Source organism: Gopherus flavomarginatus, chromosome 8 (genome assembly GCF_025201925.1).
Source record: "Gopherus flavomarginatus isolate rGopFla2 chromosome 8, rGopFla2.mat.asm, whole genome shotgun sequence".
Classification (NCBI taxonomy): Eukaryota; Metazoa; Chordata; order Testudines; family Testudinidae; genus Gopherus; species Gopherus flavomarginatus.
In genome coordinates, this window is record NC_066624.1 from 100860827 (window position 1) to 100882227 (window position 21401).

General features: G+C 41.4%; 1 protein-coding gene across 2 annotated transcripts in view; it reads left to right on the top strand.

Moving 5' to 3' along the window:
- The first annotated feature begins 7870 nt into the window (after positions 1-7870).
- Positions 7871-21401, top strand: part of NAALADL2 (N-acetylated alpha-linked acidic dipeptidase like 2) — a 1166543-nt gene continuing 1153012 nt past the window's right edge. The window contains exon 1 of one of the 2 annotated variants that reach the window (XM_050965896.1): positions 7871-7965. The gene's annotated coding sequence lies outside the window, so the exon portion shown is untranslated. Of the gene's footprint in view, positions 7966-8790; positions 8876-21401 lie in introns of those variants that run through there. The other variant, XM_050965898.1, reaches the window with a different exon arrangement.

The following is a 21401-nucleotide window of genomic DNA, read 5'->3' on the forward strand; positions in this document are numbered from 1 at the left end:
CTTTATCCCTAATAAAGCTCAAATAGAGATTACACACCAGTAATTAACAACACAAGCCATTAGATGTCACTCTTGCCCCACACAAATAGAGCAGATAAATCATTTACCAGGCTGTAAAAAACCAGCCAATCAACCAGCAAACCAAACAAGAACAAACACAAGCTTGTTGTTGTGGTTAATAGGTCAAGGTTAGTAGTTAGAAGCATCTAGAGGTTGCTTCCCTACAGTTTGGCCTGATTTAAAATGGAGGGGGGGGGGGAAATGTTGAGTTAAAGCACATGCCATAGGCTTTTACCAGAAAATCTGGTATTAAATGCTTTTAAAGGACTTTTTACCACTCGAGACTTTGTAATCCTTAGTGAGGAAACGTAAAATTTTCATTATGTATTTTTTTTTAGTTTTCATTTTCCTAAAATATGTGTTTATGATGTTTTTACAATGATTACTACAACTCGTTCTTTACTGGATGACCAGTAAAAGCATTTTAGCCAGCAGTGTGGCATGCAAAGTACACATTGTCCACTCTGCTTGAGCTATGCTGTTCTGCATCATTGCTGGCCCATCTCAAGGGCTGTGAACCCACCATAGTGTCATAAAGCGATCATGCTAGGATTAACTGAGTTGAACTTGCTCGGAGTATTATGGGGTGGAGTCATGCTCTGCCCCTCCTTCTGTTTTGTATGTTGGAGTTTTCCCCCTACTCTGCTCTGTTGCAGTTGACTAAAGCAGTAAGTTCTCAGCCTGCAATACTGTGAGTAGAGAGTTTGTTTTTGTTGAACTGAGTGTTGAACTAATTAATTGCTTAAGCTTGTATTGTTGGGAGGCACTTTCCACCTTAAAGAAACAGGCCAGTTTAGCATCGACTTTAATACACCGGCAGGCAGTGACTGTAATTTGGCATTTGTGATCTCTTGCCAGTACAGTACCTCACAACAGAGGCCCCAGTTCAGCAAAGTCTTTAAGCACATGCATAACCTTAAACTGATTTCACTGTGACTTTAAGTCTATGCTTAAGGACTTGGCTGAATGGGGATGGATTAAAGCACATAAATGCTCTGCTGAATTGGGGCCATAATTTTGGTAGCTGGTGCTGTTTTTCATTTTAATCACCTCACATTTTTCCTCCTTCCAAAAGAGGCTTTCCTGGGAAGGGGCAGTATTACATTTCATTGTCCTGAATGTTGTTTTTAAATTTGCAGATGTAATCTCACCTGGAGCTCTCTTCTTCAGACCCTAGTTTCATGATTCTGGATGCTGAGGCATCACTTTTTTGTGTGTGAGAATCATCTCTGGAGACTGTGATCCTGAGTCACAAGCCAAAATGGTTTATTTTCCTTGCCAATGAACTCAGACCTTTGCCTTTGGCTATACCTGAGTACTGTGGGAAGCAGAATATATGTTTCTCTCATCCTGATAGAATCTGGCAGGTACCATGTAAGAATGAGTGTGGGGAGGATGGGTCATTAGAACAGTAACATACAGAGTTTTTTAGGTAGCCAAACAAGTGTCGTCTTTTTAATCTGAGTAATAAAGTTTTAGACATTGAGCGACACTGCATCACATGTGTTGTTGCTACAGGTAGAGAAGTAGAAGAAGGGATATAGATGCTAAATGATATGGGACCTCAGATACAACTTGGACAGAGCATTCCAGAAAGGGTTGATTCTTTGTGACTACATAATGAAATGTGATGCTCAGTATTGGCAGTGTGGCCTGATTCATAGATTCTAGAGCCAAAAGGGACCATTGGGTCCATCTAGTCTGACCTCTTGAGTTACACAGGCCGTAGAACAAAACAATTCCTAGAGCATCTGTTTTATAAAAAGCTAGGGATAGAGCACTGGACTGGGACTCGAAAAAAGATCCAGACTTTGCTGCTGGCCTGCAGAAGGTGAGGGCAGAGGCTTAGGGTGGGGCAAAGTTGTACAGGATCTTGAAGGTAAGGATATTGAACTTGAGGTTGAAGGTGAGAAGAAGCAAGTGAAGAGATGCAAAGTGGGGATTGACACGGGTTGGATCACAGAACCCTCACCTTTGGGACTGCCACCTGATGTGCTGAGACTACCCCTGAGCCCGTTTTCCCTGGTATCTTGGGACTTCAGTGCCCTGCCCGGTTTGAGTCAGACATGCCAGCCTGCTGCAAACCCAGACCCAGGTCTGACCCATGCCCCCAAAATCTGCAGGCTTAACTGAAAACAGCTTAAGAAGTGTTCCTGTCTCTAACACTCAGGTGCCCAGCTCCCAATGGAGTCCAAACCCCGAATAAATCAGTTTTACCCTGTATAAAGCTTAATTGTTTGCCCTCTATAACACTGATAGAGAGATGTACAGCTGTTTGCCCCCTCTCTCCCCAGCTATTAATACATACTCTGGGTTAATTAATAAGTAAAAAGTGATTTTATTACAAAAAGTAGGATTTAAGTGGTTCCAGGTAATAACAGACAGCACAAAGTGAATTACCAAGCAAAATAAAATAAAACATGCAAGTCTAAACCTAATGCAGTAAGAAGGTGATTACTGATGAAATCTCATTCTCATAGATGTTCCAGTAAGTTTCTTTTACAGACTAGCCTCCTTCTAGTCTGGGTCCAGCAATCACTCACACCCCTGTGGTTACTGTCCTTTGTTCCAGTTTCTTTCAGGTATCCTTTGGGGTGGAGAGGCTTTCTCTTGAGCCAGCTGAAGACCAAATGGAGGGGACTCCTAGGGGCTTAAATAGAGTTTCTCTTGTGGGTGGAGACCCCTTCCTCTCTCCTATGCAGAATCCAGGTGCAAGATAGAGTTTTGGAGTCACATGGGCAAGTCACATGTCCATGCATGACTCAGAGTACAGGTGGCAGCCATTGCTCCCATGCTACCTTGAAAGTCCCCAGGTAGACTTATGTGGACTGGAGTCTTCCAAGGTTCCACTGTCTGTTAAGTGTTTCTTGACCGGGCACTTAACTTGCAAATTCCTTTCTTAAGAAGCTGACCAAATGCCTTACTAAGGCTACTTAAAATCAAACAAGTACACAGCCAATATTCATAACTTTGAATACAAAAATGATACATGCATACAAATTGGATGAATATATTCAGTAGATCATAACCTTTGCAAAGATATGTTACATGGCATACGTAACATAAAACATATTCCAGTTATGTCATATATACATTCATAAAGCATTATGGGATGCAATGTCATAGTGATATCCAATGGCAGGCTGAGGGGAGGCAGGATGACTTAGCAGAAGGCTAAAGAAGAGATGGTCATTTTTTTTTTTTAACCTTGACTACTACAAACAAGTCATAGGCAAGGCTTTTAGTGAGAGAAGAGGACAGATTTTAAGGAAATACTGTATTGAATTATTACTGTTAAAGCAGCAAGGGGCAGATTAATGGCCCATGGAACTATGCACATGAGTAAGGTTACTAATGTACTCAAATGCTTGTAGGTTTGGGCTCCCTAGCGGTAACGCTTTATGGTGGCTCTTTCAATGTCCTGTCCACAAAATGCAGGACTTTGAGGAGAGAGGCAGGCTCCAGGTTACAATGCCGTCACATTGTTTTTCTTCAGGGTACCTTTCCTGTTGGGGAAAAACTGCTTTTTTGACTTATTTTGTAAATTAGCTTCTCCCTCTCTTCTGCTCCTCAGAGTGGCTAACTGTATTTCTGCTCTCTGGACTATTCTGAAATCCCTTTCGTAGCTGTTCCCATCTTCTCAGACATTGCAATTGCAATATTCGAAGAGCAGAAGTTACTTCCCTGAGACGGGTTGAAATTCAGAACTGCTCTGCTCTTATACAAGTCAGAGATGTGGAGGTTTTGGTGGTAGCACTTTTATCCTCTGGTCGAGAAAACAATTTCCTACTTTTTTGTTTTTCAGTGGGGATGGGGATGTCATAACCACTCTTCTAGGAAAGGCTTCCTGATCCCCATTCTCTTCTCTTGGTGTAAACAATAGTCCCTTAACCCTGACTTTTAGGCAGTGAAATTTAACAGATTGTTTCTCCACCTTTGCTAAGGGCTGCTGAGCTCTGTAGCCTCTACATTAGAAACACGGAATCCAAGACAAATTGCAGGTTTAGGACAGAAGGAATAGAAAATTCTCCCAGTCAGAATGAAATATTAATTGCCTTGAGGAATCTCCTTTTTTTACAAGTAGGCAGTATTATAATGTGATTGGATTCAAGATCAAAGTTTATCTACTGATGTTAAAGGGGTTCAGCAAAGCCATCAAATTACTGCACGTCAGACAATTATAACTCTATACATAATCCATGATGTGCATTGGGAAACTGTCCTCTGTTGCTATGGAATTAATTAATTAGTATTGATACATGCTCAATTTAAGAGTTTGCAGAATACCGTTTCTAATTGTTTAACCTACACATTCATATATAATTGTGAAGAAAACTCAGGAATCTAGGATTACTAGCTAAACCTCCATGAGTCCACCTCATCCCACCCCCTTCCAAATGGCTGATCCTTAGTGGTTCCCTAAATTACTTATTCTACATATGCAGCACAAAACGATATCTTCTCTATTTGTGTAGAGATTTATATGTCCTCAATTATCTGTGGGGCTTCTGCACTACTAAAGTAGAAATGTGAGGATCACTTATTTGATAGACGTATAGGAACTAAAGATGCCTTTCATGAACCTGGCCCATGAGGCTGGGAAAAATCCTTCTCCAGTCAGAGCACAAGCAGACATGCTAGTTGGGCAAGGAAAGGAGTCAGGCATCCTGGTTGCAGCGCAAGGAGGCTGAGAGTGGGCTGAGTGGGAAAAATGTATGCAGTGTAGTTGTAGCCCTGTCTATCGCAGGATAGTAGAGAGACAAGTTGGGGTGGTAATATCTTTTATTGGACCAATTTCTATGGGTGAGATAGACAAGCTTTCAAGCTGGAAAAAGGCATAACAGCATGGAGCTGCCAGTCAGATGGGACGTGACTGGAGGTCTGATGGGGAATGGGACAAAGAGAACTGAGCTGCTGCAATAGGATACAAACAGGAAAGGGTGGAGCACAGCAGTAGGACAGAGCCATCAGTCAGAGGAGAGGGGATGAAAGGAGGGACTAAGCAGAGCAACAGGACTGAGATGCCTGCACACTATCAGCACGTGATGCAGGTACAAGCGAATGGGCTAAGTGTAGACGCTTTCCAGATTTATCAGGTTATTCTCCATTGGCTTGAAGTGGAACCTGGAATAAAACCTATTTGCAGACACAGCCAAAAGGAGTGAAGCAGCCTAAACTAGGGCTGGTCTGTATTTCGGTGTAGATTTCAAACCAGATGGATGCTGCCTGTAATATTGTTTGGGTATTAGAATTTTCACTTACTTTTGAAATAAATGATTATATAACCTCAGCTGAGACTCATAGCTTCAGGCTGGTGGTACCAATGACATTTTAATTTATAGTGAAGTATGGGCAAAACTAAACACAGAAGCCCAAGTGAGAGTCAGACACTCTAAAAACTAGAGCATAAAAATGGGAAAACCTGGCCCAGTTGTCCAAAACAGCAAGCAGAATGCAGAGAGGCAATTGCAGCGGCAGTATTATTTCATTTTAATGTGCTGAGAAAATGAGAACTCAACCCCCAGATATGGGCAGGCTCACTTTTTATTGAACAACCACATTCAAAGACTTAACTATAGTTAGACAAATGGTCAGAATTTCAGCTGCAGATTGTGGCCAACTGTCACTGTTGCCAACTCTGGCAGTTCTATCATAAATCTCACACTATTTACTGTTTTTCTTAAAGCCTCAGCTTTTAGGCTCAGAAACCAGATTGTTAAGAAACAGGACCCAAACCAGATGATTTGGCTCCTGACTCATGATTTTAAACTTAAGTGTGGTTTACATAGTTTTTTACTGATATAACTATTTCAGCGGTGGGGTTTTTTAATACAAAGTAGTTATACTAGTGCAATTACTAGTGTGGACACAGTTATACCAATATAAAAGTGTCTTACACTGGTAGAGCTTAGTCTCCTTCCCTTAAGCCTTGTCTACATTAGAAAGGGCTTGCAGGATAGCTGTGTTCAAAACTCCTTCTAGTGCAGATGTAACACCAACAGACCCCTGGTCGTTGGTGGGCAGGATCAAACTGGGGACCTCTGGAGCAGGGCCGGCTTTAGGCCGATTCCCTGGAATCGGGCCCCACGCCTAAGAGGGCCCCACGCCTTAGGCACCTTAATTTTTTTTTACTCACCCAGTGGCGGTCTGGGTCTTCGGTGGCACTTTGGCGGCGGGGGTGTGTGTGTCCTTCCTTTGTTCTGGGTCTTCCATGGCTCTGCTCTGGAGCTTAGAGCATGAGCCTCTACTGCAAGAGCTAAAAGCCAACTGGCTCTTAGCTAAGGCTGTAGAGCAGCCTCCTTTAACTCTAAGTGGCCTTGGTGCCGCTAGATGGGCCAGAGCACCGCACCCAGGTGTGTGGGTTACACAGACCCATCGTACACTGGCAGAAGAGTGCTTTGGGCAGTAGAACTTAGGCCAGTTCCTAGACAAAATAAGCCACGCTCAGCTGGGAGGAAGGATTGTCTAGTTGCTAGGGCACTAGAGTGAGACACCCATTAACTGGGTTCAATTCTTGGCTCAGCCACAGACTTTCTGTGTGGCTCTGGCCAAGTTAGTCAGGCCAGAATAAAATGGATGCAAGACAGGTTACCTATGTAAGTGTCTACATTAAAATTTTGCTCCTGCTGACCTAACTGCCCTGCTACACCAACTTAAGATCTCTATCTCCTCCCCAGAGGCCTAGCGGAGACAATGTTGATGTAGTTAGGTTGACTTAGTGTCAGTCAGTGCATTGCTTTATATTGACTATTGCTGGCTCTCAGGAGCCATCCTAGGATGGCTCACATTGACAGTGCAATAGGTGTAAGCGCTCCTGCTGAGGATGCGCACTGCCGACACTAGGAGCATAGATAGTGTGGAGACCAGGGGTGAAAGTAAGTTAGGACATTTACCGGTACGGGCTGGGGAGTGGGGGTCCTCTGGCCCCTGGATGGGTCGGGGCTGGGGGCATCCCCTAACCAGCCCTTCCAGGCCCCCTGGCCCGCACCGCCCGGGGCTCCCATGTTGATTTAAAGGGCCCAGGGCTCCAGATGCTGCTGCTGCACTAGCCCTTTTAAATCTCTGGCCCCAGGGCAACTGCTCCCTTTGCCCCCTCCTGCCCGTCAGAGGTGGTGGGGGTGGGGCAATGGGGCTGGGACATTAAAGCACTGCAGGGCCCTTTGCCATGGCAGTGCTTTTAACATTGCTGCACCCCCCGCTTTAATGTGGGCTGGGTACGGGCTGATGCGGGTTCTTACCAGTACGGAGTACAGGCTCATACTAGCTCACTTTCACTTCTGGTAGAGACGCAAAAGCCATTTAATTATTGTGGTGACTGTATGGTGATGTAACCAAGGTCAACATCCTTGTGTAGTGTAGACAATGCCCTTAAGCTACCCTATCCCGCCTCCCCCTCTGTGGGATGACACTTTCCTACTTGCCAGAGCCTCGTGAGGATAAAATCCCTGAATGATGGCAGCAGGACACAGAACACCTCTTTGGCTTCATGCTGACGAAAGGGCGTGTTTAAATGTAGGACAGTGACCATCTGGAGAGCAAGGGTGGGGCAGGGTAAAGCCTCTTCTGCTTTTCCACGGGGCTGGGCTCTGATTTTTCTTTACTGCTGCCCTTTAGTTCTGTTCTGCAGGAATCCACCCCCCGCCACAGCCCCTCGCCTCCTGCCCTTTAAACCCTGTTCCTCCCTGTGCAGACATGTCTCCCTGGTCGTGACTCAGCTGCTCTCTTTCCCTCTGGCCCTGGCCCTGGCCCTGGCCGGGGCTGCCAAGCCGGCTGATCTCTTGTAACGAGCACACACAGCCGCTCAGGGAAGGGAAAGGGCTCTCTCCGCTTTACGGCTGCTGAAAACCCTCCCTGCCCAGCCAGCTCAGTGCAGCCGCGCCGCGCCCGGGCTCGCTCCTCTCCAAGGTAATGGGACACGCGGAGATGAATTGCACGGGGCGGGGGCAAGTTTGCCAACTCCCGGGGCGTCCCCGGGTAGGAGCGCCTGGGCGAACGCGCCCCGCCGGGTGCAGCCTGCAGGCGAGTAGGGCGCTGCTGCTGCTCCAGCTGTGCCCAGCTGCAAGCGCGCTGCGCCCGAGTTCTCGCTCTCCTCCCCCGCCGGAGCTCGCCGCTCGGGCTCGCCTCCCTTCCAAGTGGCGGTGTGATGGGCTGTTCCAAGCGGCGCGGTGGGGGGGGAGGAAGTGTCTGACACTCAGCTGAGGCTTGGTCCAGAGCAGCTGCAGCAGCCTGCCAGCTGGAGCCATTTCCTGACCGGGGCTGGCCAAAGGGCTCGTGGGGTGCGCTTAGAGATCAGTGAGGGTCCTCGCTCCTCACTCGGTCATGGCTTGTTGTGGCAATACGGTGTGGATGTGTAGCAGAAGAGAAGCCCCCCCACGGCAGTGCAATCGGCCAGGGCTAGCTACAGTGCCACTCATTGTGTAACCAGTCACGCCTGTGTTTGTGGGAGAGCCAGAGAGAAACTGATCGGAGAACTCCTGGCGTGTTGGACCGGGCAGGCTCCTTCCGAGCCGGGGAAATCTGGCTCCGAATGACGCTGTGGCGAGCTCAGCAGTGTTTTAAAGAAATCGTCTTTGAACCCGAGGGAAAAATAATAAAACCTCCCGTCCTTACTCAGGCAAAGCTCCCACTGACTTTGCTGGGAGTTTTGCCTGAGGAAAGAACGCAGTATTTGGCTTTAACATTGATCTTATTTTGGTCTTTTAAAACACATTTTTTAGAAAGGCAGGGGCATTTCGACCTGTCCTTGCATGAGCATCAGGTACTACGCATACGTGTATATTCAAAGAAGTGTTGGAAATAACATAACGGGACAAAGGTTTGTGAAAGCAAAGGCACCGATTTTTTATTTTTCTTAAAGAATCGGGAAATACTTAGAGGCTCTTTTGAGAATACAGAAGACATCTTGATGGATTGTGTGAACTGTTTGTTCCAACAGAGTTTCTGTATCAAAATGTGGAAATACTTTAACAACTTAAATTCTCTGTATCGAAATGAGGGTTGCTGCTAAATTTGCTCACCAATAACAAGAAGTCAGCAAACTTTGAAAAATTAGTTGTCTCTTTCTTGTTGTTGCAGGGCATATTAGATGTCAGACAAAACTGGAAATTCATTATTCTGACACTGTTATCTGCATAATGCAAACAGAAGGTGATTCAAGCTACCCAGAAACATAACATTTTTAACTCAGCATGACTTCTCACTTGTAGCTGGGTCTAAGGTGCTGTCTTGAATTCATTAAAATTTTGCAATGTAACAGGCAATCTGCATTGCAAATATCCCTTGCACTAACATGATTAGTTGTATTGTCACAGTCTTTGATTCTGAGTTTTAACTTGTTGCCTTGAGTTACTCAGACCAGAGATTTGTATTGTTTGTTCTCTGTGCAGTTAGGGACAAACATTTTTTTAACTTGTAAAATTGATGAGAAATAGAAAATGTAGCCTCTATTAAAAAAGCAACAACAACAAAAAATACAAAACAAACAAAGAAAGTGTAACACACTTGGAGGAACTGAATTGTTCTCTGATCCCTTATGAGGCTTTGAAAGATTTTTAAAAAATTCAGAAGCATGAAGATCATTAGTACTGTGTGACTTTTATCAGTGATATTTTAGAAAATTTCCACAAAGGCCAATGTCTCTTAGGTTTTTAAAATAACTATTAAAATCATGTAGCAAACCCTGTTTCCAGAAGGCATGCAAAGATATAAATCTATCCAAACTCTTTCTTTCCATCCAAGGCCCCAGCCCTTCAATCTTCATTCACTCAGGTAATCCGTGCTCATGTGGGTAGTTCATTGATTCCAATTTAGGCTCTGATCATGCAGTGTGGTCTGTACTGGTTGAATTCCCTGCATGTAGGTTGCACCCCATTGACTTCAGTCAGACTCTATTGAGGTATAGTCTCCCTGTGTGAATTAGAGCTCAGGTTTAGGACCATAATTAAGAATTACTATGTAAAGGCTATGGGATTGGCAAATACAGCAAACGAGAACATCACTGAGGACATTGTCTGACTTGAACTGTACTGACAATGCTATAGTTGAGCCATATAAAATGATGGGGTCTAAATGAGCTGTTACCACTCAAGAAAGAGGTCTTAGAGTCATTGTGGATAGTTCTCTGAAAACATCCACTCTGTGCAGCAGTAGTGAAAAAAACTAACAAAATGTTGGGAATCATTAAGAAAGGGATAGATAATAAAACTGAAAATATCATATTGCCTCTGTATAAATCCATGGTACATCCACATCTTGAATACTGCACGCAGATGTGGTTGCCCCATCTCAAAAAAGTATATTGGAATTGGAAAAAGTTCAGAAAAGGGCAACAACAATTATTAGGGGTATGGAATGGCTTCTGTATGAGGAAAGATAATTACGACTGGGACTTTTCAGCTTGGAAAAGAGACGACTAAGGGGGGATATGATTGAGGTCTATGACTTGTGTGGAGAAAGTAAATAAGGAAGTGTTATTTACTCCTCATAACACAAGAACTAGGGGTCACCAAATGAAATTAATAGGCAGCAGGTTTAAAACAAACAAGGAAATATTTTTTTTACACACTGCACAGCCAACCTGTGGAACTCCTTACTAGAGGATGTTGTGAAGGCCAAGACTATAACACGGTTAAAAAAAGAACTAGACAAGTTCATGGAGGACAGGTCCATGCATCCGACGAAGTGGGTATTCACCCATGAAAGCTCATGCTCCAATACGTCTGTTAGTCTATAAGGTGCCACAAGACTGTTTGCTGCTTTTACAGGTCCATCATGGCTAGGGAAGGTGTCCCTAGCCTCTGTTTGCCAGAAGCTGGGAATGGGCAACAGGGGATGGATCACTTGATGATTGCCTGTTTTGTTCATTGGCCACTGTTGGAAGATAGGATACTGAGTAGATGGACCTTTGGTCTGACCCAGTATGGCCATTCTTACCTTCATCTAAAGAGAGCAAATCTTTAGTAAGGAAAGAAAACAGAGAATTCAGATCTTATTCTGAATGTCTTGTTAAAAAAATAACCTATTTCATATAGGCTTCTTTTCAAATCACTCTGTACAGTTTTTTATTGATATCATATACAAGCCATTTTGTTAGTAATCTCTATATAGAGGGCATTAGATAGTATGTACTGTAACAATGCCAAACTACTGTATATCAACCAATGCAACATATTTTTAGATTCTTAATCTAGAGAGCCTTTGTAAGAGGCCAAGTACAGCCATAATCCAGCATTTATTTCCAGTATCAACAAAATTAGGACAAGAAAAGAGCCTACTCCCAGTTTTGTTCATCTTGCAGTCAAAGCATTTCAGTGTAGAGATAAGTCTAGAACAGAAAATAAGTGCTGTATGTATTACTTGTCTAACAGAAATGATTTAGAGTTGCAGGCAAGTTGTTTTGTTTGTATGTTCTAATTTTATTAAGCCGTGCAATTTTATGCAGAATAAACAGCAGTTAATATAATCGATACGATTATAAAGCATTATGAAGTTTTCCTAGAAGGACCTGCATGTTAACCTATATATTTTAGGTTCCTCACCCTTAAGAATTTTCAAACAAGGGTGAAAAGCACTTGATTCTCTTAAGAGATGTCAGAAGATCCGTTCACACTGCTGAATGTAGAAAATCCTGTTAACTAACCCAATATTAATGGGTTAAATGCTTCAGTTTTTCTCAAGCATAGCAAAGTTGATGTCAGTGGGATTTTTTTATTCAAGTAAGTACACAGAATTTGGTTCATAGTACTATATACGAAGAAATGGGGCGGGGAGAAGGAGATTGTGTATAGTGAACCACCAGTTGTATACATCAGTACAAAGATACTTATGGCTTGAATGGTTGTCACAGGTTGCACTCAGTTTCACTACAGTAACAGCATCCAATATCTCCTGTATCACAAATTTTCCATCTTCACTAGAACATGGGCCTGTGTTTCCAAGTTCTTTCACTTTCAGTGTGGTTACATAACTGTCACCTGCACTTTGGTCTTCCCCTACAGCCCTGAGTGGGCAGGCAGGAGGGAACTTGGTTTAAAATGAACTTTCTTCAGTTTAAAAAAATGTTTTCAAAAAGTTAGCTGATGATATGTTGAAAGTCCATCTGTAAGTCACTGGTGAACAGAGCTGAGTGAATAATTAATTTTTTTTGTTTGGTGGCTGAACCAAAAAATATTTTGTTCAGGTTGACCTAAAATGGAAATGTTTTTCACCAAAACAACAACAAAAATCATTTCAGGTCAAATTAAATGTTTTGTTCAACTCAAATTATTTCTTTTGTTTGTTTTTAAGGTGTATTTACTTCTTTTTGTAGAACTAAATCTAGCTAAACTTCTCAACAAAATGTTGTTCTGAAAGTCAAAATGTTTTGTTTTGAAAATGTCAAAATATTTTGACTTTTGTTTTTTTGCAGAAACAATTTGTTCACGCTTCTGAATTCACAAATAGTTCCAGTTGGCCCCAAACTGCATTGTTTGGGTGAATAAACTATTTGTTAAAAACAAATTGCTGTTCAGCTCTACTGGTGAATGTATTGCAGGTCCTATTTGTGCCTTTGGCCATTCATACTTTGGGGCTTTGCAGGTCCCTGCTTCAATCCCCAGTGTGTTGAGCAAGAGGTGGCCATCACATGTCTACTGTTATTGTTTTGGTAAAATGTGCATGTTAAATGTTAGTATAGGAACAATATATAGTAAATGTCACAGTGAAGGATAAATTACTTCAATTTGTAAGTATTTTGAATACGGTTGTGTTGTATATACATTTCTCTGTATGTATAGATAGAAGAAAGATATAGATTATGTGTAATTGAATGTGGACATATGCAGTATAATGTGAGAGAAGAGGCAAAGTAGTTTTATGGAGTAACCACAGGACATGGAGCTGGGAACTTTTTGCATACCATTTCACTGATTTGCTGTATAACCTTGGGTAAATCACTTCTCTTCTGTATGCCAGTTTCCCCATGTGTAAAATGAGGATCATTACACTCATAGGGGTGTTCTGAGTATTAAATAACTGTAAAGTGTGTGTGTGTGCGTGTGCACGCTACTCGAATGTTTAAAGCACTATTACTTATTTTGTAATGGAGGGGATTGTCATCTTCCTTGCCGTGAAGACACACCTTGGTGTCATTCTTGCTTTGATCTGCGATGTGCACTTGGTGGCTTTTGTTATCTATAGAAACAATACCTCCCTGTTATTGCCTCATTCCTTGTGTGGTGGGGCACAGCATACAAAACAGCAGTACTGTGCTGGGTCATACTCATTTTTATTATATGCCATACCCTATCTTTCATGTGGTTTTATACAGATAGCCCCAACTCCATATTAATCACATTTATGTCTCGTCCATATATTTTTGGTAATTTTATGTATGGAGTACAATGATCTTTAGCATGAATCACTACTCAGAACTCTTCTTATATTGGTGTGCGGAAATAAATCATTTGTCTCTATAAACTTCACAAACAGCAGATCCATGGAGCTTACACTACCAGTGTTTCACAAGGCTGCTATATTGGCTACCAATTTTTGCAGCTGTCTTGCTCTGTTGATTATTAGGTTTTTGTGCAGTGAAGTGTCAAAATCAAATTGCTCTAGAGAGAATAGAATCAGCTTAGGAAGCAAAGAATGAGATCTTGGGCAATTTTCTGATTACACTTCAAGCACACAAAGAGACCTGTTTGAGAAAGCGTCCACATGTGTAGTATTCCCTTTTTCTAAGATATAATAAAGCACTATCATATTATAACTATAGGAATAGCCTTGCCCTCCATAGCAACCGTTGCAGAAATGTTCTGTTTGAACCCTCTGTTTATAACTTTCGGAAACTTTAGCCTCTTGTCAGTAGAATTTTTAGTTTCTTTTCCTCCTTTCCCCTGTGATTGAGTACTTGTCTACAGTAAGAATTTGTTTGGTGTGTCTTGCCCTGTGGTAGACTGTGCCAGTACAAAATAATTTCTGATGCTGGTGGAGAGAGCTGCACTAGGGATTTGCATCAGTGCAGCTGCATTGGTGTAGCTGCTCTAGTGTTTAAAAAGAAAACAAAACTTGTGTAAACAAGCTCTAGTGAGAGAGTAGGTACATGTTCTCGTTGTTTAAAAATTGTCCTTGTGACTTTTTGTCGTAAGTCTATTGCCTAAAGGTCAAAGGGGTTGATAGATGAAATTTGGCATGAAACTAACTCTAACTAAGAAGTGTCTTCCAGTGTTCTTGTGAAAACTGATTTTTGATTTGAAAAGAGTTGGCTCATTAAAGGTTTAAAAACTCTGTGCATGGAGGTGCATTTCATGTGTGATGGTCTCACTAGCTTGTAAAATGTGCAGTTGGAGAATTTTGCACTGTACCTGCTTGGCTGTGCTGTAAAGGAGGAAGGGCTATGCAGGAATTCTTACCTCAACAAATGCATAACTTCTAAGGGTTGAACTTGAGAGTCTCCATCCTGTGCACCTACCAAAGTGCACAGAAAAGGACTTAGGGTAGAAGATTCTGATGATGTCAAGCCAAATACTTCCATGTTATGGAATTTCTCTTTTTCTAGCTTGTACGCTTGATTGAAAAACCAACGAAATTTCATTTAATGAAACCACATTTAGAAAACATTACGGTTGGGGTGGTTAAGTACTCAGAAGGCAGGAAATGACAAAATGAAAGCTGTGCACACAACAGTGATTCTGCTTCTTTATGGCTAGGTATAAAGGCAGAGGACACAGGTGGGCCTGAAGTATATGAATATACAGATATGCTATATCTCTTATTGAGTCAAAGCTCACATCAAGTCAAAGAGTGAACTGCTGGCCCCTGTGAAGTCAAAGGTGTTCGCAGCATGAAAGGCAGGGGTCTCAGCCTCCTTCTGCCTGCCTCAGTGGCATGCAAATTTAAGAGTTTTACTTCATTTAAATACTGACTGTTCCGTGTATTCAATACTGATTTTTTTTTAGGTCTCATTTATTTTTACTGAGCAAGATATTACTGCAACAATTTTCCAGGCCATTGTAAACAGCTCAGTTGGGCCTCTGGACCATATCTGGGCTTAATCGTTAATCAGAGTTTAAGGCCAAAAGGGAATACCAGACCATCTAGTCTGGCCTCCTGTGTGCCCCAGGCTGCCATCACCACCACCTAGCACCTGTTCACTAAATTCAACAACCGAGATTAGATCAAAGTATCACAGCACACAGGAGACTAGATTATTATGTGCAACCAGGAAAGAATAGGCGAGACCAAGGTGCACCCCCTGTGCCCAAGGCCCTTGCAATGGCAGGGAAATGATTGAGATTTACCCAGATAATCCTGGCAGGTGATCGGCACCCACACGCTGCAGAGGAAGGCAAAGCCCTCCCCCCCCCCCATATCTGACCCGGGATAAAAAATTCCTTCCCGACCCCACATATGGTGATCATTTAGCCTCTGAGCAGGTGAGCAAGAAACCTCTGCCCAATGCCCTATCTCCAGCTGTGGCTGTTCCTGGTATTTCAGAGGAAGGAGGCAATTAAAAAAAACCTGCAGAATACATTGGAAGAAAATCCTTCCTGACCCCTGCAGGTGGCCAGGTGAAATTATATTCCTTTCAATGGGATTTGCGACTTTGAAGAAAGTGATTTATAGTGACATAAACCAGAATAAATGGAATATGAGCTTTAATTTACAATGGAAAATGGAAAAAGAAATAGGAATGGGATCCTCCAACATTTCTTGAATTCCTTTTTAACTTGTATGAAAGCAGGCATCTATAGCATGAAGAAAAATAACTGGAAACCAAACTAATATATATTGATTTTTAAACATTATAGTATGCTTGTGTCAAAATACATAAGGGCTCAATCCTGCAAAGTGCTGAGCGCTCTTAGCCCATTCCAGCAAAGATTGTAGGCACATGCTTAGCTTTAGTTTCAGTGGACTCACACACATGCTTAATCAGGTGCTTAAAGTTATGCAGGTGCTTTGCTGGATTGGATTGAGAGTGCTCAGCACCTTTTGAGTTTGATCTTTAGTCTCTCCAAGTGTACTGGAATAGAGTGGATCCAGAAATCTGACTGTGAAACAAGGACATAATATAGCAAATACATGTCAAAACTTCGCGTTTTGTTTTCGTTGTTAAAGACAAACTCAGTATCATATCTGTGATGAAGGATATTATATAGTCTTCCAGAAAACTATGCACAGAGTAGCTAGGATAAATCCAAAGTTATATATGGACAGATATGAAAAATACTAAAGTAAATAAAGACAATGAGAAATTTTTCTTGATAGAAACACTGAACATTTTTATTATTTCTTTTAGCACCAACAATATGCTTAGTTCACTATAAGACACAAAATTAAGATGGACCCTGCCCTGTAGAGCTCGTGTAATGCCAACAGACTCTGGTCATCGGTAGGCGGAATTGAACATGGGATCTCTGGCACTTAGTGCATGAGACTCTACCACATGAGCTAAAAGCCAACTGGCTGTTAGATACCACTGTAGAGCAGACTCATTAATTCATTTCTCTCTCACTCATGTCTCAGTGCCCCTAGATGGGACAGAATACCACACCAAGGAGGGTGGGTTACATTTGCATCTAACAGACCAGCAGGGAGAAGAAGGGACCTACTGAGAACCCATGGAAATATCAGTAACTTGAAACTTGTTGTTCTTATTAGCTATTTATTCTCTTCTTACAGGCAATGTTGAAGGAGGGATTTGAACAGAAACTGAGCTGTAAAATATCGAGTAGGAGTAGAGAGATTATATTAACTCTGTATTTGGCACTACTGTGTCTGCTGTAGGAATAATGTGTCCAATTCTGGTATCCACACTTCAAGAAGGATGTAAAAAAATTGCAGAGGGTGCAGAGAACCACCATGAGAATGAGTAAAGCATTGAAAAACATGCCTTATAGTGAAAGACTCGGGGAGGCCAATCTGTTTAGTTTATCAAGGAGTAAGTTAAGGTGTGACTTGATCACAGTCTATAAGTACCTATGTAGGGAACAGAAATTTGACAATGGAGAGGGCTCTTTGGTCTAGAAGACAAAGGTATATCAAGATCCAGTGGCTGGAAGTTGAAGCTAGATAAAGTCAGACTTGAAATAAGATGTAAATTTACAACAGTGAGAATAATTAATCATTGGAACAGTTTATCTAGGATTGTAGTGGATTCTCCATCACTAGAATTTTTAAATTAAGGTTGTATGGTTTTCTAAAAGATTTTCTCTAGTTCAAACAGGAATTAATTCAGGGAAATCCTATGGCCTGTGATATCTAGTTTAGACTAGATGATCACAATGATCCCTTCTGGCCTTATAATCTATGAATTTATAAAGAATACATAAGAGAATTAAGCTACCTAGAAGATGATTCTTCATCACACAAGGATATTGCTGAAATCAGAACAGGTGGAACTGAAAAGGCTACTAAGAGTTTGAAAATTAATGAAGTACCAAGAAATTATGGTTATGCTTTACAAGTTGTACACTGAGCTTTGGAGAACCAGAATGCTATGTTGCCAACAAGAGTTCTTGAACAATGGAAAGATGCCACCAGACTCAGACGCTGCAAGAGTAGTATGAATTCATTTACAAAAAAGGACCACAAGAAATAGGTTCATAAGTCTACTGTCAGGGTTCTATGAAAGTCTTTGCAAAGGAATTGTTGAATTAGACCTAAAGAAGCTCTTGGATTCAGTCAGCTGTAGGTAGAGGGTGGAATTCAATCTCTTTCTTGGAGCATGCTCCATATAGCAGAATGGATCAACTTCTTTGGAATACAGGAAATTATTTTACAACGAAGACAACAGTTTTATTGTAATGTTTGACATGAGGCATTTACGGGACCTGCAAGATCCTGCAGAGATCTCTGGAAAATCTGCATTACAATATGTTATCTCCTGCAGTGAAGAGCCAGCAGGAATGTTCTACAGTTTTTGGCTCTCGCTTCTTTACGTGACTTTGGCGGACTATGAGAGAGGTTTTTGACTTGGTGGACGTAGAAGCAATATAGGAAGCAATAAAAGAATAATAAAGAAGAGTCATGAAATGTCTTCTTGACATTTAAGCTTGACAAGAGAGCTGAAATCAAATTGAAGTGTGAAGTCAGATGAGGTGTGACTTTGCTCAGGTAAACTCTTCACCCTTTTTCTGGAGAAGATCTCAGAAACCATCCTCAAATAGAAGGAGAAGAGCATCAAGATAAATGAAAAGACCTGGCCAGACTGGTAAGTGAAAGTGACATTTTTGTGCAAATCCCTAAAGACCCTGAAGCAGTGATCATAGGACTGTTTACAAAAGAACATTATGTAGGGGACCAAAATAATGTTTAACATGCAGGAGGAAAAACATCACAGTAGATGCAAAGGCTTTTTGAAGTGTGTTTAACAAGAACCATCTGGTACATAATATTCCAGCCAAGCTGAAGTGAATGGAAGAATATAGGCTAGAAAGAGACATTTTGCAAGATGGAAGAATGTCATGATGGAAAGGTTTTTGAATGATTAAGTATTACCAGTATCATGAAACATTCAAGACAAACATGAGCATTTAAGAAGAACATTGCTTAGAAGGTAAAAGCTGGATAGCATGCATGGAGAGGTGTCATTGATATTAAATGATGGAGAAGAATACACAATAAGCAAATTAAAGTGGAAGGGCTCTAATCCATCTTCTCTCTGCAAAATGGAAAAACTCATGGCTTGGAGATCATGGATGGAAGGCATACAAATCACTGCCAGTGAAAAAGATCCTGTAAAGGCTATTTCATTCATTAACCTGTGTTACAGGATAGAGATGCTTGCCAGTATGATGAAACCTTTCTTTTGTACTGACATTATAGCTATGAGAATGACAATATTCCTATTTATATCTAGCCATGTGCTTAAAATTTTTCCCTTTCGTCTCCTTTAATAATAATTTTTTTTTTAAAACAAGTTTGCTGTTTCTTAGTTTTAAATTGGGTTTACAATCAGGCAGTTTGGTAATTTGTTTATAACAGTTAAGTGGAGCATTTGTTTTAACTTGACTGCTGTTTTATATGTGCATCTATATTCAACATTATTTCAAAGCCTGCTTGAAATTTTGCATTTGTTTCAATGTTTGGTAATAAAAAATAATTTGTAAATTTTTAAGCAAATGAAGTATATTAAATTCTTGCTATCTTCTGTACAGTGTTCTGGCTACTAGTTTTAAGGGCTACTATGACAATTATACATGACTTCAGATATCGAAGGTAAAATCTAAAGCCATGCTGAATAGAATTAGTGGTTAGCAAACGGTTACTTTGGCAAACCTCTAACTAGGCAACTACATAATGTAATTAGTGAGGAATGACACTTTCATTTGAGGAAAACAACATGCGTATTGGCAATTTCCAGGTGGACAGGAGTATGTTTTTCAGCGTGTTATGGCTCTTATTCTACAGATGAATGTTCTAAGTGCAGTGCAGAATTATTTGTCCATATGCTTCTGTTTTTTCAGTGCTTTATTTTTTCAGGCTTTCCATATAAATAGAATTATTCTGTTCCATCAGGAGTGTAACTGTGGTAGAGAGGGGAAGGGAAAGCAATGTTGTTGTTTCAAACATTATACCTTTTGTGAGTGAGCAGATGGTGTTTGTATGTCGAGCTGCCAGTAAGTTTTGTATCTTGCTGAAGCTACAACTTTCTTCCAGATTGACTTGGTGAAATTAGTAGTTTTACAGGTCATATTACAGTTGATACCAGTTCGTTTAAAATCATCAAATCCTAGAATTTTATTATCTTTTTGGAAACATTTTTTGTACTGTCCGACAGTGGAGTTACATAATATGGGTGGGGGTGGAGTTGGTGGAAATAAACCTTGCTTTAAAGTTTTCTAGGTAACTGGTATTTTGGCAGAAAGACAAAAAAAAAAAAACCCAAAAAAAACAGGCACCCTAAAATCATTGCCTGTGGACAAACTCTTTCTTGATCAGAGTGAAACTGAAGGACTCTACCAAGAGGTCATTTACTCAGTACAGCATAGCTGTTTTAGGAGTTTGGAGAGGCAAAGTCTAAGGTCAGATTTGCATGTTGCCAACTGCAATAGGTTTGTTAGACATGAACACATGTAGGAAAATGCTGATTTTAAAGAAAGAAAGAGAAAGCTATTGGGAGTGATTGAGTTCAGCAGAGATCTGGAATCAAATAGTTCAAAGCACATTTTTTTTTTAAAGGAAGAAACATGGCTTACATAATCTAAAGGTAATTGAAGAGAATGGGAGTTTTGCCATAGTTAGGACAAGAAGACTGGTGGAGCTCAGAGAGTTTGTTCAAGTGAAAACACCAGACTTGAAGCTATTTTCGACTTTTTACTCCCCTGAATAGACCCAATGATATCTATGGGCTTTGACTTTCCTTCTGCTTACACCGATTATACCCTGGTAAGACACCTTTGACTCTAAGACCTGACTGTCCACTCACGGTGGTAAATGAAGTCAATGGAGTTGCACCAGTTTTACACCAGCGGGAGAGAAGAATCAAGCCCAGTGGGAATATTCATAAAGAGTAAGCAGCATTTAGGCCACTCTGTATCTTTTTGATGAGGATAAACTGAACATCAGCTGTTTGTCTACAATAATACAAATTCAGCACGTCCCATAAGCTAGCAATTCTGCAAGGTGCCTGGAGATTAGGATCATGTGGTCTAATTACAAGAAGTGCTGAGCACCAACAAATCACCTTGAAGCCTATGGGGAGTGGAGATTGGATGTGCTCCTCTCAGGGGCAGGCCCCCAGTTAACATGGAGGCTTGATATCATGCCTGGCCTGTGGGGAAAAAAGGAGAATTTGACTTGATGATGGGCCATATCATGTAATCTACATTTTAAACAGAAATCTTCGTAGTTAAAAACCTGTATCTTAATGCATACACAGAAGGGTGTGAATTAAGGTTACGTGGACAGCCTTAATTCTGGCATTTCCTACATTTAGAGTGCTTAACTTTGCAATGCTAACATTCTTTTAACATAGTTTTCCCAGGTTTTTTTAAAAAGCAAACTGAGACCCCATCTCCCCGCACGCCCTCAGAAATTCTGACAAGTGGAATCATTCTGACTCTACTAACACAGGTCTTGGATTGGAACCTTTAGAGCCACTGCACAGACTTCTGCCAGTTGAGCTAGTGGAGTAACTAATATGTAGGCTAATGGCCTACTACTGCTGTGGACTGGCTGCCACATGGAGATAAGACAGATTTTGCTAGTGGATTTCACAGACATTTGCTGACAGCAAAGGAATGGTGAGACTCAAGAATCATAAGCTCCAATCCATGTCCTGCCTCTGTTCCCCTTGAGCCTGATCCCTTCTGCCTCTGTCCCCTCCAGGCTGTCTGTGTGTGTCAGTCCTGTCTCTT